This window comes from Onychostoma macrolepis, chromosome 17 (genome assembly GCF_012432095.1).
Source record: "Onychostoma macrolepis isolate SWU-2019 chromosome 17, ASM1243209v1, whole genome shotgun sequence".
Classification (NCBI taxonomy): Eukaryota; Metazoa; Chordata; class Actinopteri; order Cypriniformes; family Cyprinidae; genus Onychostoma; species Onychostoma macrolepis.
The window spans coordinates 21,114,147-21,133,173 of NC_081171.1; the positions used below are offsets into that span (position 1 = coordinate 21,114,147).

The window sequence follows — 19,027 nt, forward strand, 5'->3', positions numbered from 1 at the left end:
TTTCATTTGTGATCACGTGATCTTGGGAATGAGGGAAAGGGGGGCGATTTGGGTTGGTTTTGGCCAGTTATCTCTATGGCTCAGTTATCTCTACACCCTCAATAACATCCACTATGGTTTCGGACACCACTACAACTGTACCCTCAAATACTGCCCTGTTTAAATGTATATAGATTCAACCAATGAAATGCTACTTCACAGCCCGCGTTCAAACGCTATTGGCTAGTGTTTGTCTTCTGAGACAGGTAGACAAACTTTTCAAATTTGGAGATAAAAAAAATAAAAATATGCCTGCTGTTCTTACTGAAAATTCTCGACTTTTTCGGATAAATGAACGTTTCTTCCCCCCATATTCGTACAAAATCTTGCATAGAGGTCTTTGTCGTTAGTTCTCAGATTTTAACTTTTGTTGAGCTGCACCATCTGTTTATGAAATAATAAGTGAACATGTGAACCATTTCTCATACAAACATTCTCGAATCTAATAAAAATCCAAGCACTTAATTCATTGCGTCTGAACCATCATCTACCCTGTTATTTTACACTGAGGAGGTTAAATGCAGGTTAATATATAAATGTGATGTTGTCACTTGACCACTAGATGGCGTCCTATCACCACGGCAGAACCCGGATTTGGCGCCTTTACCAACAAGTGTAAGGTAACTTAATGCTAACAAACCACAGTTACTATTACGAATGTAAAATCATTATAAATTATTATGGGATCTCATTTAAGCTTTTCAGTTTCCAGCATTTGCCAATGCCAAGTTATTACAGTTGTATAGTAGCCACCATAAATGTAGTTTGCCACAGTACATTTCTATTCTGCTAGACTTCACTTCAGATTTCATGAAGTGTGTATCATAATGTATCAGTGTACATGGTATGTTTTGTTATCTTTCAGATAATATGATGTCTTTGGGCTATGTGAGCTGTGTGTGTTTCTGTGTCAGACCGGTCCACACCTCATATCCTCATCAGCTTGTGTCCTACAATGGTTGGAATCTATAGATTTCATTATATGAACAAGCTTTCTATCAATAGGTCAGAGCCTTAGGCCTGATTATACAACTTATGACAGGTACATTTTTTTCAATATTTATTTCAGAACTTCAGAAAATTGACAAGCTCATTTAGTTTCAGACATGTACATTTGATTGCATTTTGTCACTTAATCCTAACTATGCATTTTAATCCTCGTGTCACCATATATCATTGAAAGGCTTTTAAACCTATGTGTGTCTTTCTTGTCTCCAGTTTCCTGCCCTTTTTGTAGACTCTTTCAAAAAACCCCTGTGGCTATCTAGGGCAATTATGCGTCACCTCAAATCCTTCAATTGCGATTTGGCAACTCTTCTCTCATCGCTTTTGATTGCAGTGGCAGCACGCCTATGAGCTCACCTGACCGTAGTGGGTGTGGCCTGCTATGATGCCACTGCACCTATATAAAAAAAAAAACACCTAAACTCCGCCTCCAACAGCAACACAACCAATCATCTGTCAACACTCCAAATATGGAAAGGCCCTAACCCTTTAAAGAGCAGGTGAAGCATAAATAGCCTTTATTTCCTCCCGATGTGTGTGTAGAGTCGCTGTCTGATTTCTGTAATGTTTCTCTGATTTCATTCCAGCTTAATGAAGCAGCAAAGCGGCTCACAATCGGAGACTCCAGCTCAAACCGCTCCAGGACTAACAGCCCAGGAGGGGTTTGGTTAAATGGAGTGTCTTGCATGGGAACTGAGTCAGTGGGGAGGGGTATCACTACAGTATTCTTTAAGCCTGTCAGTCATCAAAGCTGTCAGAGTGCAATGGAGCAGACGATGGCTTCATGCTGCATTTGAGAGGTGTGTCGAGAGTAGCCCATGTTGAATAGATCTGAGTGTCAGGGCTCAGATCCATTCATAAAGCAGGTTAGAAATGGAGAACGAGTCCTTATAAACCATACAATGGGAGGAAAGCTGTTTAACAACTGCTCTTATGTTATATGGAGTATTGCAGACAGATGCAGAATGGTTGTGACCAGAAAACTGTCTTTGTTTAAACTATTTATTACCTTTATTTAAAGCATTTTAACTGCAGGCTAGTAGAGCAACTAGATGTTCTTATCTTAGCCTTACAGAATGGAACTGCTTTTTAAACCTTTTTTTTATTTTTTTATTTGTAATCCTTACATGTGCTAAACAGTGATTGTAATGACACAAGGTTATAAACTAGGCAGTCAGATTAATTATACACATAAAGGTTATTGAGAATAGTATAAAAAGGATCTCATAAATCATGTTGATATGTTATCTCTGCAAACATGTCCCATGAATATTAACCAAAGTATATTAGTTAATATTCAGTATTTGTTAAAGGGGTAGTGCACCCAAAAATGACAATCTAGTCATGATTTGCTATTATGTCATTTTGAACCTGTATGACTTATTTTCTTCTCTGAAATATCACAGAGGATTTTTTTTTTTTTTTTTTTGGACTTTTAGAATAGAGTTTTATTTTTTGTTCTGTATGTATCCTCTCTGTGCAACAGGTTTGAGGGCATAGTGGAAAAGTGATGCTATGGTTTGCAAGATGGAAAACATACAATGCTAGGCTTTTCATCTTTAAAAAGTGTAATTTTTAATCCTGGGTTATTCTGTTCCATGTTTTAAAGTGTTCATATCAACCTGATCTCATGAGAAAATGTTTTTATGCTGTTTTACATTTTAGCGACATTTTGATGAAAACTAAATAAAGTAAGCATGACGGTCCACCCCTAAATCTAACCATAAGTGGGGTGTATGCAGATACAAAACATATGAATGAGATTATATGAATTCAAATTCACCATCAATTTGCCAAAACGTGTTAGAAATTCACATTTTACTGTATACCCTGACCGGTTAAGTTCTGGAGCTGGGCTTAATAACCCAGGGTTAAATGTTGCTTAACTTAAAGGGTAAATGTGGCCTTAACCTTGGGTTTCAAAAAATGTAGTATAAAATAGTGTAATATTCATTGTCTTACTGGCTCCTTCAGTTTTTTTTCTCTATATGAAGCCGTTCGCCAGTAATCTAATTTTCAAAAGCCAAAACAAACAGCCACCTGTAAGACTGTACTTTGAGGGTGCTTATGACAGTTTTTTAAAACGGTGGACAGCTGTATCTCTCATTTTGGCTGCTTGTTGCCTTTATGTAAACGGCTATTGCTTATCTCCCACTCAGCTTTGCATAACGTTACACGGAGGTTTCCCACACTGCTTTGCATTTTTACCAGGGTATTTGAGCAGCAGGCTATTCTGTTTTCTTTCTCTATTTTGAGATAAGAGCAATAACTCTCACATCGTTTTTCTTTCTGGTTTATGTATCTTCTGTTAAATTTAGTGCTTTGCTGCTTGAGGGTGAGGCTTCAGTGTAAACATTAAAGCAGATGCCAAGTGGTTGTCAACCGCTGTCACATCTCAGAGTGACTGTTACAGAGATGTAGCTCCACTGCTTCTGTGTGTGACAGAATAGATGAGGATGGGGAAGAGGAATTTGCACAAGCATGGATGGAAACCTTGTTTTATCTCTTCACGGTGTGATTTAAAGGAGGTGGACTCCATGCGCTATCTTGCAGATAGTATTGTCAAAGCCTACTGCCTTGTGAAAATATCCCCAGTGTTCATGACACATTTAAAGAAATAGTTCCGAAGAATGAACAGCCATTTACATGTCATTCCGAAGTCATTCTTTCGTCTTTGGAACACAGAAGGTGAAATTTTGAATAATCAAGTCAGTGAGTTTACCTTGAAAACTTTGTGAGCAAATACAGTTTTGTGAACTGGATCAACTGACTCAAAAGAATAATTAATTTACAAATTCAACAAATGCTAATGAACTTGCGTAAACATGCCAATGAGAGCTACATTCTAAAAAATGCTGGGTTAAATATGGACAAACGCAGCGATTGGGTTGTTTTTACCTAGCGGTTGAGTTACGGCCCAGAAGGTTGGGTTAAACATTTAACCCAGCTGTTGGTTGAAAACAACCCAGCATGTGTTCTGTCCAATATTTACCCAGCATTGGGTTGTATTTAACCCAGCATTCTTTTAGAGTGTAGAAGAAAAGTCAAGATATTCAGCAAAAAATAATTAATCTTCAGAACCAAAGCTATCCTTTATTTTTAAGAGGTCTTGAAATAAAGCATAAGAGTTGTGTTTACAACAGTGAACTACTGCATCCTTTCTGTAGTCTGAAAGTGCATGTTCATTGTAATTGATTGGAAATCAGTGTCATTTACACATCTTCTAAATCCATCAAAGAAAGAAAGAAAATTATACAGATTTGGACTGACCCGAGAGTAAATATTTTTTTTGGTTGAACTAAAGCCTGCCTCTGTCTGTTTGGTGTGTGGCTACTCTAAATAGGCGTAACACTTTGGGTTCATTTCTCTCTTCCTCGCTCTGTTTCAGAATTCAGAAGACTTTTCCAGACTTTTTTGAATCCAAAACTTGTAAACCACACTAAAGCTCTCCAGGTACTGTGCAGAAAGTGTGAATTATGGTAATGGCTCCTGGCAGGGAAGAAAATAAGTGCAGTTATTAAAATGAATAGCTGCCGCTCATTCTGCGGTCCAGACCCCAGGCAGGGGTGGAGAGCCAGGCCTCTCAACTTTCTTCCGTCTCATACCTACACCTCCATCACTGTTGTGTGCGCCTTCCCATTGCACGTCAAACCCTCTCTCTCCGGACTTTTCTGCAGTTGGTTTGGCTCAGCACGATGGCATGGTTAGGCGGTTTGCCAGGTACTTGATGGCCACAGAGTCCTTGGCCCCATTCTGCCTAACATCCCTAACAAGCTCCATAAGGCTGCCAAAGGACCCAGTTTGTTCCTGAAGAACAAATCCACCCCCAACTTTGGCCTTTGAAGTGGGAATATGAGTATTTGGTACAACTTGACGTCATAGAACCCAAAAGTAAATCTTGCCTCAATAGGCTTAATCTTTGTTTTTGTCTCCATTTTCCGAAACATTTCTCCAAGTCTCTCAAAGTTCCCGTCACACACCATTTTTTTTGTCCTAATGACAGATTCATGCCGTAAGACGTTAATCCTAACCCTTTAAGTTGAGCAACTGTGCATGTAAGAGCAGGTAACAGATTTGCTTGTTCCGCTCTAGGCTATCCAAACGGTTGGTACCAAACAGCTGTACCGGTATGTTTTCTTTGATAGTCAAAAGGTCATGCAGAAAAGATCAGTTTACAATTTATCTTTCCCATATATTCGCAGATCATTTATCGAAGGAACTGCAGGAAGTCGTTAGATTTCGTTCGGTTCAGTGGAACTAGATTAGCGTAAATATATTACTATAATAAAGATAAACGTATCGGTTATGTTCTTAATGAACTACGGATGGGCGTCTCCTTCAAAGCAGCTGTTGGCTGTACAAACTTTATGATTAGTAACCAAGTTTTAAGTGTAATGGGTATGTGTGGTTTTAATAAGGTATTAAGGCGAACAGCTGGCAGTTGTGAGATCTATGCGTTTGTTTCCATCCAAACCAGCCCTTGACGAGAAATGATTTTCAGGAACTCTATTTACTAAAATGTGTGACTGTGTATCAACCGTAAAGTTTCTTTTCTGTATGATTTCATTACAGTGGTCTGATCCTGATTTAATCCTGACTTTAGCTGCGTCCAGGAACGCATAGCAAGGTGGCGAGCGACGATGAGGACAGAGTTACGGTATAGCGGTCTTGGCTGGGGTGTTTGGTGTAAGAGCACACCGCTGGGGTGTACAATACAGTGGGAACCGTGTTATTGCAGGTGTGTGTGCATATTACATCTGATTATGAAATATGTGAGACGTTTCACTACCTCTTGTTTTTTCAACTGCTCGGTCGGTGTTAAAGTGGCCATTTGAGGCTTTAAAAAAAGCAGTGAAATTTCCGTTGCTCACACGAGAGCCACGGAGAGAGAAAATGTTTCAGAGTGCGTCTAGCTGTGAAAAAGATGAGGTTTATTTTAAGAAATGTTTGCTGGATGACGACTGACTGCAGAGGTGCATTATGGACTCTAAAGGTGGGGTCACTTATGATCTAATCTGCAAGTCATGTGTGTTTGTATATAAACACTGTCTTTGTCCTTAATGGGTGTTAATAAAAGTTCATATACCTCTTGAACCAAACAGGCACAATATACTAGGGATGGGTCACAGTGGTTGACTAACTGTTGTCTGACTAGCTAGTTCTTATATTAATTCTTTTGTAGCAATACTTCAATGACCTTCCTTTAAAGCACCGTTGGTACAGCCACACACATACAGATAGAAGTCTTTTTGAGCGCTTTGTGTCATGTCCTCATGCCACGTTGGAATGCCGAGAAAATATTGAAGGACAGAGAAAGCATACCAAGTATTCATTATACTGCTCAAGTTGCCACCATTTTGGTTGTTTAAACGTGACATCACAGCGGTCAGCTAGTAGAAGCCGAAGCTCTCCGAAAATTGAGTTTGCAACCTTTAATCACAAGGTAGACGCAGGCGCAAATGGGTTTTTACAAGTCAGAAACTTTTAATTACAGTAATTCCAACATGATGTGAACGCATCATTACTACTGATTACTCAGCTAGTCATTCAGGCAAACCACCAACTAGTTGATTTAAAAAAACTGTAGTTTTGTATGTCCCTACAATATAATACAACATAAAGCCATTATTTACAAATCACCTTTACTCATAGAGGGGGTTGGTTTTCATTTGCTGCTGTACAACTTGCTGAATCTCTTGCGGTCTAGGTGGTTTTCCTCTCTGAACATAGTAGTCCCAATGGGCTCATTGACTCTCCGTGGACCTGTAAAACGCACTGGAGCCACAGGAGCTCAAGCGAGAGGCTCATTTGGGTTTCTATAAAAAGTTTCAGATTGTAAAAAGCATGATTTAGTTCGGTAAAAAAAGACCATGCTTGCATTTGGCATGTTGTTTTTGGACCAGAAGCAAGTTTGAGTTTAGTTCAATGTTGGCTGTTTTCCCTCAAGACCGGGTCTTTCTTGCTGTCACTCTGTTTTCTCTGAGCAACTTGTTGTGCATCATCTCGTTTATCGGTTGCATTTAAACTGCTAATTACAGTTTTTCCGCACACTTTTTCTCTTTGGTATCAGTAAAGCCTTCTACACACTGCGCGATTTTAGCAATCCCATAAGATCATTGTAGATCACACTGAGCGACATGGATCTAATAAACTTGGGTACGACATGCATGTAGACCGTATGATGATGACACCTATTGACTTGTACTCTACGACGCATGTTTCTATAGAAGAATAAAACGGCATCAACATCCGCTAGTGGTAAACAAAAAAGGCATGATGAATCACACTTTGGCAGTTCTAGTTTTTATGTGTACTGAGAAAAAGCAGTTTTATGTTTTAGCGCGATGTCGCGTTGATTTCATGTCACATTTTTATTGGTTGGTCAGTAAACGTGGGTCGTGGCAGCAAACACACTGTGCAATGATCATGCTGAATTTCAGAAAACTATCGTAGGCTATCTTCGGTCGCAAGACCGTGACAACAGCTGTCTTGAAACATCTCTCACTGTACGACATAGAGCCACTGATTAGGAATCACGATCACAGAAATTGCCATAATTGTTTCACAGTGCCAATCTTTCGTCTGGGACAGACGAAAATCGTGCAGTGTGTCTCTTGCTTAATACTCAAAACCAAAATTTTTTTAAACATGCACACCAATATTTAGATGCAAAATCATATAGGCCTTTTTTATAGGCCTTTGTGTGTGTGCGCGCATGGGACTGGTGAGGTTGTGATTTCTTCCATGTGAATGAACCACAGCTGTCAATAGGTTCTGAACACTTTTATTGAAATGACACAATTAACCCAAGTATAATTGCTTCATCTGTTTATCGTTAAGATGGATTGACATAGCGTAAGCTGTGCGTAAGCCAACTGGTCTACTCAGTGTAGATCATTATGACTATAACAGAAATCTTGTTTTGTTTCTGTAACTAAGGCTCTGAAACACGCCTCTACATTTGGCTGCCGATAGTTGTGAGGCTTACCAGCCAATGAGGTGCTTTCCAGCGGGATTTGATTGGCTGACAGCTCGTCACCAGACAGAGAGAGCGAAGCCCAACTATATTATGATGTAACAGTGGGAAAACTCTTTTCAGATGGCTCACACTCACTCTTTTTTGAGCTTTTATTTTGTCATTGATAAATTGACTTGTAAACACACACACACCAACTGACATCTCATTAGTAAGCTTGCTACACCTTCTCATTCATGTTTGTTCTTGCATTTCTGAGATGTCAGTCATCAATATTTCATCTTATTTCACATTCACCCTGATGAGAATGAAAGGGCAGAGAGCTATGAAAAATCATTTTCTTACTCAGAATTGTGTCATGTTTTCCCAAACTAAATAAAATAAAATGTGTAAGATCATTTTCAGAAGCTAAAATATTTTTAATTAATATTTTTTTTTCTAACATCATTGTTTTCTCATTCTAAACATAGCTAACAGTTAAGTGAAGTTTATACTCAAAACAAAAAGAAAAAAAGGTATAAAAAAAGAGAAAAGTTTTCCAGAAAACTCTTATCTACACATTAAATTTATCTTGATTTAAAGTTGTTTTTACTGAAAACAAGACAAAATACTGATGAAGAAAAATATTTTTACCAGTCTTAATGCTGCCTGACCTTGTTCTTAGTGTGATCACAGAAGATGTGGAAAATAATACATCTGAAAATAGTTAAGAAATAAATGTCAATCAATGAGCCATAGTCACAACAAAACAACAGGTGGTTAATGACAGGAATATAAGGATAAAATTGTCCTAGACAAATGTAGCTACATGCTAAAGCAGCTAGCTTTAAGAATTAGGCCTGACTTTATGCTAGTATGTGAACAGGAATGCTGATAGTTGCTTAAGCTCGATTTCACATGTTGTTGTCTTTCAAAATATGTCAGAACATTGGTGTATCTACAAGGGGCTATGGCAAGCCATTTTAACTTTTATTCATTCTCAGGATATGACTTCTTGATATCAACAATTAAATTTTCACTAGTTAAAATGTTCATTCTTGATATCAGGAATTAGATTTCCACTAGTAACAATGGCTATTTTTGATATCAGCAATTGCATTTCCACTAGTAACAATGTTAATTCTTGATATCAACAATTAGATTTTCACTAGTTAAAATGCTAATTGTTGATATCAAGAATTAAATTGTTGATATCAAGAATTAAATTGTTGATATCTGTAATTGTATTTTCACTAGTTAAATGTCACCATAGGCTGCCATTCAAAATCAATTGTTGATATCAAGAATTAATTTCTTACTAGTAACAATTTAATTCTTGATATCAGAAATACAATTCTTACTAGTAAAATGTCTATTCTTGATATCAACAATTAAATTCTTGATATCAACAATTAAATTCTTGATATCAACAATTTAATTCTTGATATCAACAATTTAATTCTTGATATCAACAATTTAATTTCTGATATCAAGAATTAAATTGTTGATATCAAGAATTAAATTGTTGATATCAAAAATTACCCTCCCAATTCTTGATATCAACAATTCAATTCTTGATATCAGAAATTAAATTGTTGATATCAAGAATTAAATTGTTGATATCAAGAATAGACATTTTTACTAGTAAGAATTGTATTTCTGATATCAAGAATTAAATTGTTACTAGTAAGAAATTAATTCTTGATATCAACAATTGATTTTGAATGGCAGCCTATGGTGACATTTAACTAGTGAAAATACAATTACAGATATCAACAATTTAATTCTTGATATCAACAATTTAATTCTTGATATAAACAATTAGCATTTTAACTAGTGAAAATCTAATTGTTGATATCAAGAATTAACATTTTAACTAGTGAAAATTGAATTGTTGATATCAAGAAGTCATATCCTGAGAATGAATAAAAGTTAAAACGGCTTGCCATAAGGGGCGCTATTGTTACATTAGCATATATTGTATTTTATAGTACTTTTCTTTTATGTCAACTAAAAGGGATAGTTCATCATTTACTCACCCTCATCTTGTTCCAAACCTGTTTTTTTCTTACGTTGAACATAAAAGAAGATATTATGAAGAGTGCTGGCGATCAAACAGTTGATGGTCCCCATTGACTTCCATACTTTCTTACTATGGAAATCACTGGGGACCAACAACTATTTGGTTCTTTAAAATCCTTAAAAATATCTTCTTCTGTGTTCAACATAAGAAAGAAACAGGTTTGGAACGATTTTAGGCTGAGAAAATTATGACAATGACGATTTTCATTTTTGGGTGAACAATTCCTTTAATTGAAGCATGGCAGAGCAACATTTTAGAGTCTTGCTGAGCATGTTATGGGCGTCTACCTAATAACACAGACATTTAGAGAAATATTTTGTAGTTTTTCTGTAGGAACACTTTTCAACGCTCATTTATTTGGTTCATTGATAGTTCTGGTTTGCTCCAAGCATGTGGGTCATATTAGGGTCAGATATTGGTGGTCATATGTTTGTACTTAAGAAGATAGCGGGCTGATGCTCTTGACAGTGGCACTGTGGGTGGGTGGCTCTTTCTTCCCGTGGGACCCTGTAACAGATCTGAGAATGGCTGCTGTGTTCCAACCAACAGCAGCTTGAGCAGCGTGCGACTGACATATTCTCGGTGATACACACAGACGCACACACGCTGTATCGGGTCACCTCTACATTCGGCCCTCCTGGTCATCACGTTTGATGTGGGCTCCTCAGTTTTCCTGAGCGTCTGTTCTTTTTGCGATCCTCACATTCCTCTGCCACATAACAGACCACCCGGTTTTCAGATCGCTCAGGTCTGCGTATATCTCTACCGTGTCTTTGCCTCGACCCCTCGCCCCCAACCCTCGGGCCCATCTGGATTCACGGTAACCTGTCCGTTCGCACAGCCTGTGTCGTGTTCAAAGTATACGTGACCGGTCTAACACTAGACATTGAATCTGTCCTATCTAGTATCTACGGTCTGGACAACGAGGGTCTGTTGCCTCCATTAAAAGGGATCAAGACCTTTTCAGTCCTGTTTGGGGTGTTTAGGGTTGGATTTGAGATGTTTGTGTCTGTGGATAGTGTAGCAAAAGTTGCTGCAATGATGAATTATGATTTCTTGATAAGGTTTGCAGGAATGTAACCACGAAAGATAAAGATGCACACATCAATTTGTAACACGCAAATCCAAACAATGTCATTCTCCAGCCAAAACGTTTCGATAACATCTCAAAATGTCAAAAAGATGTTTCCATAGTCTCACCTTCGAGACTCTCACCTTTATTTCCTTATATTGTGGACCAATGATCACATCCAGATGGATAAAACCATCTAGTACACTCTCAAAAGTTACATGTATGCACAACGTGACTCCTAAACTCTCAGAATTTTCTATATTTAGATCAACAGTGTCTAAGAGAATCCAGGAGGCCTGTGTTTTGTTACTTAGCGTTCATAAGAACGCTGTTTCCTTTTACACAAAGCAAAATAGCTGAGCTGTATATGGGAGAATTTATGGATGTCTGGAGCAGGTGTGAGATCAGAGGAGTTGTAATGAGGGTGGTATAACCATTCCCGTGTTTGGTCAGATAAGACTGCGGCCATTATCTCATCGGTGCACCCTTTCAACATGACCGAAGTGTAGCCCGCTTGTGCGTAAGTTTTGTGATTACATAGTATAGTAAAATGTGAGGTTAGATATTCAGTGGTTAAGTAGGATTTGTGGTAAGTGACTCGAAAGTTTCAGACCGTACGTCAGACTGGTTTACACGCTGGATCGTTTGTTTGAAGATGCACAGTGTTTGTCCCCGTCGCTTTCTTTCGCCAGTCCTTTGTGTTTTGTTGTGGCTGTTTGCCTGACACAAACTTTGTCTCAGTTCTGAGCACTTGATGAGTCACCGTACCTGAATGGGATGCAGTCCGAGCATGCTGGGAAAAACAAATCACAGCAGTGCCTCTCACTTCCTTATCAGGTAGTGTTCTCTTCTACCTATTGTTCTCTTGGCAATCAGGCCATCAAACCAGTAAGCACAAGCCTTCTTATAACCTCTGGGGAATCTCCAGTCAATTCATTACGGCTCATCCATTATTTCGTCAAAGCGACTCGCTGATTGACAAGTGAACAAGCCAGAATGTTTGCTTGTAACAAAGGCTTTTTTTCCACCATGCTTGCCAGTGATAATGTTTCTTTATAAAAGCGAGAAAACGATTTGGAACAGACTGAGCATCTTTATATGTTCCAAGGTCTTTACTCAACAGTTTCATGCTGAAGTGCATGTAAAACTTGGTGTGAGATCTGCCTTTAACTGGACGTAATTTGGGACTTTAAAATATTTTACAATAAGATTACCTTCAGCGGCTGCACAGAACTGGCTGTAGAGATTTACGAGCTGAAACGAGAGCCAGGGCCTGGATTCAATCCATACTGCCTACCATACTGCATACTAGTCATACAGCATTCGATACTCAATGCAGTTTCGCATTGAACACAGTTTTGTTCAAACAGAGAGAAAAGAAATCGCTGGATGCAAACAAAATCTTTTTTAACTACTTATAGGTTTATTCATATTTACACTGATATGCAGCTCCCACAGTGATTACCATCTCATGACAATGGAGTGCCGGGGAATCCCCGCCATCAGACAACTCGTGAAGTCAATGAAATAAATGCCGAAACGTAAAGTCCACATGCTCTTGAAAAACAAATTGGCCAGATATTCCCGTACGCCTTCTGTTTTTAAAACGCTGAAGCAGAAGTTTGGAGATACACTGCGAAGGATCCTGCTCTTCACAAATATTTTTGTAGTTTTTTTTTTTTTTGGTTAAAATATCTGAAAATCCTTGAAACAATATTCATTTATTTGAGAAGCACCAATGCATAAGGTATTAAGAGTTATTTTCAGAGAATGCATCTTTAATACATAAAAATAAGTATAGTTTATTGTCAGATTAAACAAGTTATATTCAAGTAGACATAGATACATACATTATTGCATGTTTTACATACTTTGATGGTTACTATGAAATGTATATGTGTATAAAGGTTTGAAGCTTTACAGCTTGCGGGCACTTCTAAGTTTTGCATTGATGTCTATTTAGGGGAAAATACAGCAGTGTATTACCCCTGCCTATATCTTTACAACAATTCTGATATAGATGAGATTATTGGCCCTTTATGCTCAGGAAAACTAAATGAGGATGTGTGGAGTTAAATAGGGTGTGGTGCACGTTTGTGGTTTCAGGTTCTCTTAGATTCCCCCATTCACCTTCAGGGAAAAAGAGAGATGGCAAGATACTAAGAAAAGCAGTGCAAATGACAAAACCATGCTCTGAACACAATCCATTTCTCGTCTAACGTTCCGGACGCTCTATGTGTCCTCTACCTGTCTCATTGAGATATTTCATAGCCTGTGTGAAGAGCTATAAAAAAATGTGGAAAAAGTCATACATCATATTTTTGATACCGCTTTGTTTCATCACTGACAAATTATTGTCGTGGGCTGTTTTGAGGCCGTCTACTGAATCATGTGATGGAACTCTTTGCAGGACAAAGGTTGTGTGCTCAGCCAGTGTGAGAGATATAAAAGTGTTTTTAATTATGTCTGAGAGACTGACAAGAGTTTACCTGTAGAAAAAAAGAGCTTAAAAAAACAAAGCTAGTAGCAGTTTATCCAGCAGGGGGCGATATAACAGTTCCCAGAGGAGATTTAAGGGGGGATATCTCTCTTTGTAGACCATCAAGTGAAGTATATAGAGCTTTCGGCTTTCCATATAAATGACAAGTCTGACATTTTCATGCTCACGATCTCAAATTTTGTAGATTTTATGTCTTATAACTCTCTTTCCACATGCACATACAGTTTCTAAATGTAAATTTCACTAAAAACATACCCCTCTTGACTCCTATAGTAGACCACATGCTTCATACATATGCAGCATCATAATTTCCTTTTTCAGCCTACTCTACAGTTCACAATCAAAATCTGGGCTGTGCATTTGCTTTGTTCACCCTCCCACAGTTTACAATCTCAGATGAGAGGCAGATAAATGTGTGTGTCTGCAAAATCTGGTTGTTGTCTTAATGAAATAGTTTACAAAATCATTTACTGATCCTCATATCATTCAAAGTGCATCTGATTTTTTTGGTGACGCACAAAAGGAGGTATTTTGAATAATGTTCTGGTTGCTCTTTCCCATGTAACTACAGTAATGGTCTTCTTTTTGAAGTTTTAAAAACTTTTTGAAAACTTTGGTCCCCATTTAAAGTATCTTAAACATGATCCACACAACTTCAAGGTTTTTGAAATCATGTGATAGCTTTGTGTGAAAAACAGACTGAAATTTAAATCTTAGCATTCCAGGGAGTTGTTATCCACTACGACCAGACCATTCAGTCAGGTTGTCGTCGAGAGCGGTATGATTCGTGAACAAATCAGTCAGAACCAAATCAGTATGAACCCTGAACAAATCAGTCAGGCTGCTTTTGTGAACTAGATTAGCAAACTAGAGCATTGAAAAGATCAGACTCTGCAGGACGATAAGTAATTCTCAACTATGTACTGAAGTGTTAGGTGTAATTAGTGTGTGTTTGTGTAAATATGTCTGTGTGTTTCCTATAGCTAAACCGACACTGATTTCTTGAAATGTTAGAACGCCAGAATTTGAGGAAGTGAAACCTGAACTCCAAAAACTGTAATTTTCTACATGTGAATCATATGCTGTGAGCATGCATTCAGTCTGCTGAGATTTGTCCAGTAGTGTTTGTGTGTGTGGTGAGTGGGTGGTTTGGTTGTCTGGCTAAACATGGAAGTTGATCGCTCTGGTGGGGACCTCCAATCATTCCCCTGATATGGTGAAAAGTGCAGTGCTGCAGAAATGCATTCCAGCCCGGAGCGAGAGCAGCGCGGGTTCCACGACTATCAGATTCTCCTGCACGCCTGTGGCTTTGGCCCAGCGCAGCCGCAGTGGTGGAGAGAGCAGTAAAGAGCATACATCAGTCGTTCTGAAGTGGCCAGACCAGACACAAATATGGGCTTTCGTTGAAAATGAACAGTTCTGCCAATGCCAAGATGAAAGCGGGTGATGAGCGAGAAGTCCAGTTCTAGCACTTCACTATGCGGGCTTGCTGTGTGTGTGTCATGTAGCGTGGGTGTTTTGGGCCCTGCCTGCATGTCCGTTTTCTTGATGCAGTCCAAACAGATGGATCAGCTTAAGTTAACCTCAGTTCACTCAGCTTTGTATGCATGCAAGCTCTTACAAAACCTGAAAAGTCTGGAAAATGTCAATCTTTGTTTTCAACGAAAAATATAGATAAAAACAGTGGTGATGTAATTGATGCTATTTTTTTTAAATCAAATGTTTGTGTACATTGTGTATTTTTATTCTGATTAGGCCATCTGTTTACTGTGACAGTTTGTGAATTGACAGTTTGTTCATGAAGTCGCTGTTTCTGTCAAGGAGCGTGAAAGCAAGACCATTTAAATTTCATGTATTGACCATTGTGGCATGTATGAATGAATAGCTACCCATCTGGGACAATTAGCTGCCAGTACTTCTGGAGGAAGTCTGGAGGGATATTTTGGAGGAATATTGTTTAGTCTCGCAAGATGAAAAATTTAAACACAGAGTTCAAATCGAATTCAGTCCGAGTGTGACTCTCTGTTAGAAATTAATGACTTTTTGTTTCTTGCTTTTAGAGTATTGTGTTTGTTAGCTTAGCAACATGCTAACATCATTTCCATTTAATTTGCTGCCTTAGGAGGCAGCTGCAGGCAGTAGACAGCAATGCACAGCTCGCTAGGTTTTGGAACAGAGCTAAAGAGAGCACGTATGTGGAACAACAAAGCAGTGAAAGAGGCAGAGAGCATCTTTAGACTACTAATAAGGACACCCACATGGTAAAAAAAAGCCCCTTGTAGCATCACAGCTATGCTAAATCACATTTGACATTTCTAAATGATGTCACCAACAACTGTGCTAATTCAAACTAGTCATTTGAGTTTATGCTACAAATAGCATCAATACTTAATCTAGATATTTTTTATAGCCTAACAAATCACAGCCACAGCACAGGTTGAATCTATCAGGCTCATGTTTTCAGGGGTAAACGTCTATCAGACTGGGAGGCGGAGCTTCACTGGGTTTTTTACCTTTGGCTGAACGCTGGAATTCTTTGTGTAGGACTTTGAGTTGCCAAGAGAAGGGGAGGGTGAGCTAAGCTGGGGAGATGTATGTGGGTTTGAAGCAGTCAGAAGGGGGCTTTCTCTCCCTCGCTTCCTTTCTTGACGTGGGCCCACGTTGCTTCTTGCCTCCTCCCTTGCAAATGAAAAGATAACATTGATTTTTGTCACTCCCTTTTGTTATTTTCAGCGAGACCAACTCCATCCATGCCAAATCAGATATGGAGCGCTGCCTGTTTACTTATTAACTCGGCTTTCTATGCGTCCACATGTCCGTGAGTGCCTTTGTTGGTGTTTGTATTTTTTGGCCGTTTTTGACCCGTAGACAAACAGAGCAGCTCGCCGAGAGACAGGCCACAGGAGGAGCAGATGTTGCACTAAAACACTCTCACTTCCTTTTATCAAGTGCACTGCCCTCTATCCACTTCTTCTTTCCCTTCTTCTTTTTAAACTCGTCTATACTGATGAATATGTGTTTTGAATGCTGAGAGGGTGATGTTTTATACTGCTTATGTTAAATTTAGCTTATTAGTCAAAATCGTGGTTAAAAGAGTTGCTTAATATTTTTTGTCTTCTACATGTCCAAACCAATCTGGTTTCGACTTCTTTACTACAATTTCACATGAGACATACTGTAAAAAACACCTACATGTATCATTCCAAACTCACACCTGATTCACGTGACCTTTAGGGGATTTTGATATGAGTTCTATATTAAGTGATGTAACGTCCTACGCGTTGACAGTGGCCTGGCTCTGTTTTGATATGTGTGGGTGTTTGGGTGTTGCAGAGGAGGAAGTGATTATTTTTATATCTGAATACAGATATCAGTAGTTTCACGTGCGGACAAGCGTGAAATTTGCTTTTGTTTGTTTTGCGTTTTGGCTGAACTGAAACTTAGATGAAATTGTTTTTATTTCATTCTGATTGCCAAAAAATGTTCCTCGCTTAAAATACAGTACATGCAAATATGCGAAAAAATATTGCCAGAACGTCCAGCATGTTGAATGTTCACACGTGTCTGTGTGTGCATATGCACGCAGCGTATAATTGAATCTCTCCACAATATGATCTAACACACCTGTTAGTGTCTGTTTTCTTTGAAATCCAAGACTTTGGATCTGTCATGTAAAAACAGTGTTTTTCTCCTTTCCCATCTGGCTTCGCATATTGGAAAAGAGACTTGGGGAGCAACATCCTGATGTCCTGTATCCGAGACAGTAATCTCGTTTTACTGTAATTAGATGATTTGATTAATATATGCTTTATTAGAATGCCCATATGGAATCTAGAGAAGCCCCAGAACTCCACAGAAAAACTGCCAATCAGAATAACCATCGTTTATTTATTTATTTATTTTTTTGTGCATGTTGGTTTATTTAACATTTTGCCTAATTTTATGTTTGTGAAAAATATATCCATATCGGTACCATATTGGTTATAGGCTCTTATAAGAGATCTATTTGTTTTACTTAAATGCTTTTTGATATTATATATTTAATTGTGTGCTTATATCCCCTATTTTTACATTTGTATTACCTTTGTCATCAATTAAAGGATTAGTTTACTTCCAGAATAAAAATTTACTCACCCCCATGTCATCCAAGATGTTCATGTCTTTCTTTCTTCAGTCGAAAATAAATTAAGGTTGTATCTCTATATAGTTGGCTTCAATGGGGATCAACGGGTTGAATGTTCAACCACAAATGCCCGCCTTGCATTAGCTCTGCGATGAACGTCCACAATTTCACACATTACGCAGTCACGTTGGAAAGGTCACGCGTGATGTAGGCAAAAGTACCGAAAGTACTCGAACTCTATCTGATTTTCTCCTCCAATTTCAAAATCATCCGTTATTGTTGCTTTACCTTTTTTTGAAAAGGTTGTTTGATTTAGTCTTTGCACATTCGTTTTGTAAACACTTGGTCAGTATTTCCACCTACATCACACGTGATCTTTCCAACGTGACTGTGTAATGTGTGAGGTCGTGGACGTGCATAGCAGAGGATGAGCATTTGTGGATGAAAAGTATGAAAATTTTTACTTTTTTTAGAAAATGACCAATCGATTCACTAGATAAGCTGGGATCATGTAGAGCCCTTTGAAGCTGCAATTTGGACCTTCAACATATTGGGTCCTATTGAAGTCCACTATATGGAGAAAAATCCTGGAATGTTTTCCTCAAAAACCCTAATTTCTTTTCCACTGAAGAAAGAAACACATGAATATCTTGGATGACATGGGGGTGAGTAAATTATCAGGAAAATTGGAAGTAAACTAATCCTTTAACGCTAATAATTTAATAACACCGTTAAATGTAATCTTTAATGTCGTAATGCCTAAATTCCCTTGTAGCCTTTAAAAGCACTAATTTTAGTGATTTATTTTTTATTTATTTAGATAATATTTTAAGTTAATTATTGGTATCAATCAGAATTTTCATATTTTACCATGTGTAAATCCATTTCACAGAATTCTGCAGTTTCTCCCCTCAAAATCGCTGTTCCAGCCCATCCAGTTTGGCTGGTTAAAATGTCATCCATCTACGCCATTCCATGTGGTACCTGAGACAACACAAGGGAATTGTGGGAAATTGGAGGATGACCACATGTGTGACGGACAGAAACAAGACGTTTTTAATAATCTGCTTCACTCAGATGGAGCAAATGATCCTAAAAGTTCCATAACCCAGCTGATTTGTCAAATCTTTGGAGTGTGAGATCAAACACATGGAAAATGAAGTGTCTGGTAAGTTCAGCAGTAGAGAGAGAGACGCATGTGTTAAGATGAATTAGGATGAAAATGATTTCACAGATCTATAGCACCTTTC

The 19,027-nt window shown here is 38.3% G+C and overlaps 1 long non-coding RNA gene across 1 annotated transcript; it reads left to right on the forward strand.

Moving 5' to 3' along the window:
• Positions 1-910: 910 nt before the first annotated feature.
• LOC131523512 (uncharacterized) lies at positions 911-3,515 on the forward strand. Its single transcript, XR_009266798.1, has 3 exons — positions 911-1,081; positions 1,258-1,544; positions 1,632-3,515. It is a non-coding gene; the product is annotated as an uncharacterized LOC131523512 (long non-coding RNA).
• The last annotated feature ends 15,512 nt before the right edge of the window (positions 3,516-19,027 follow it).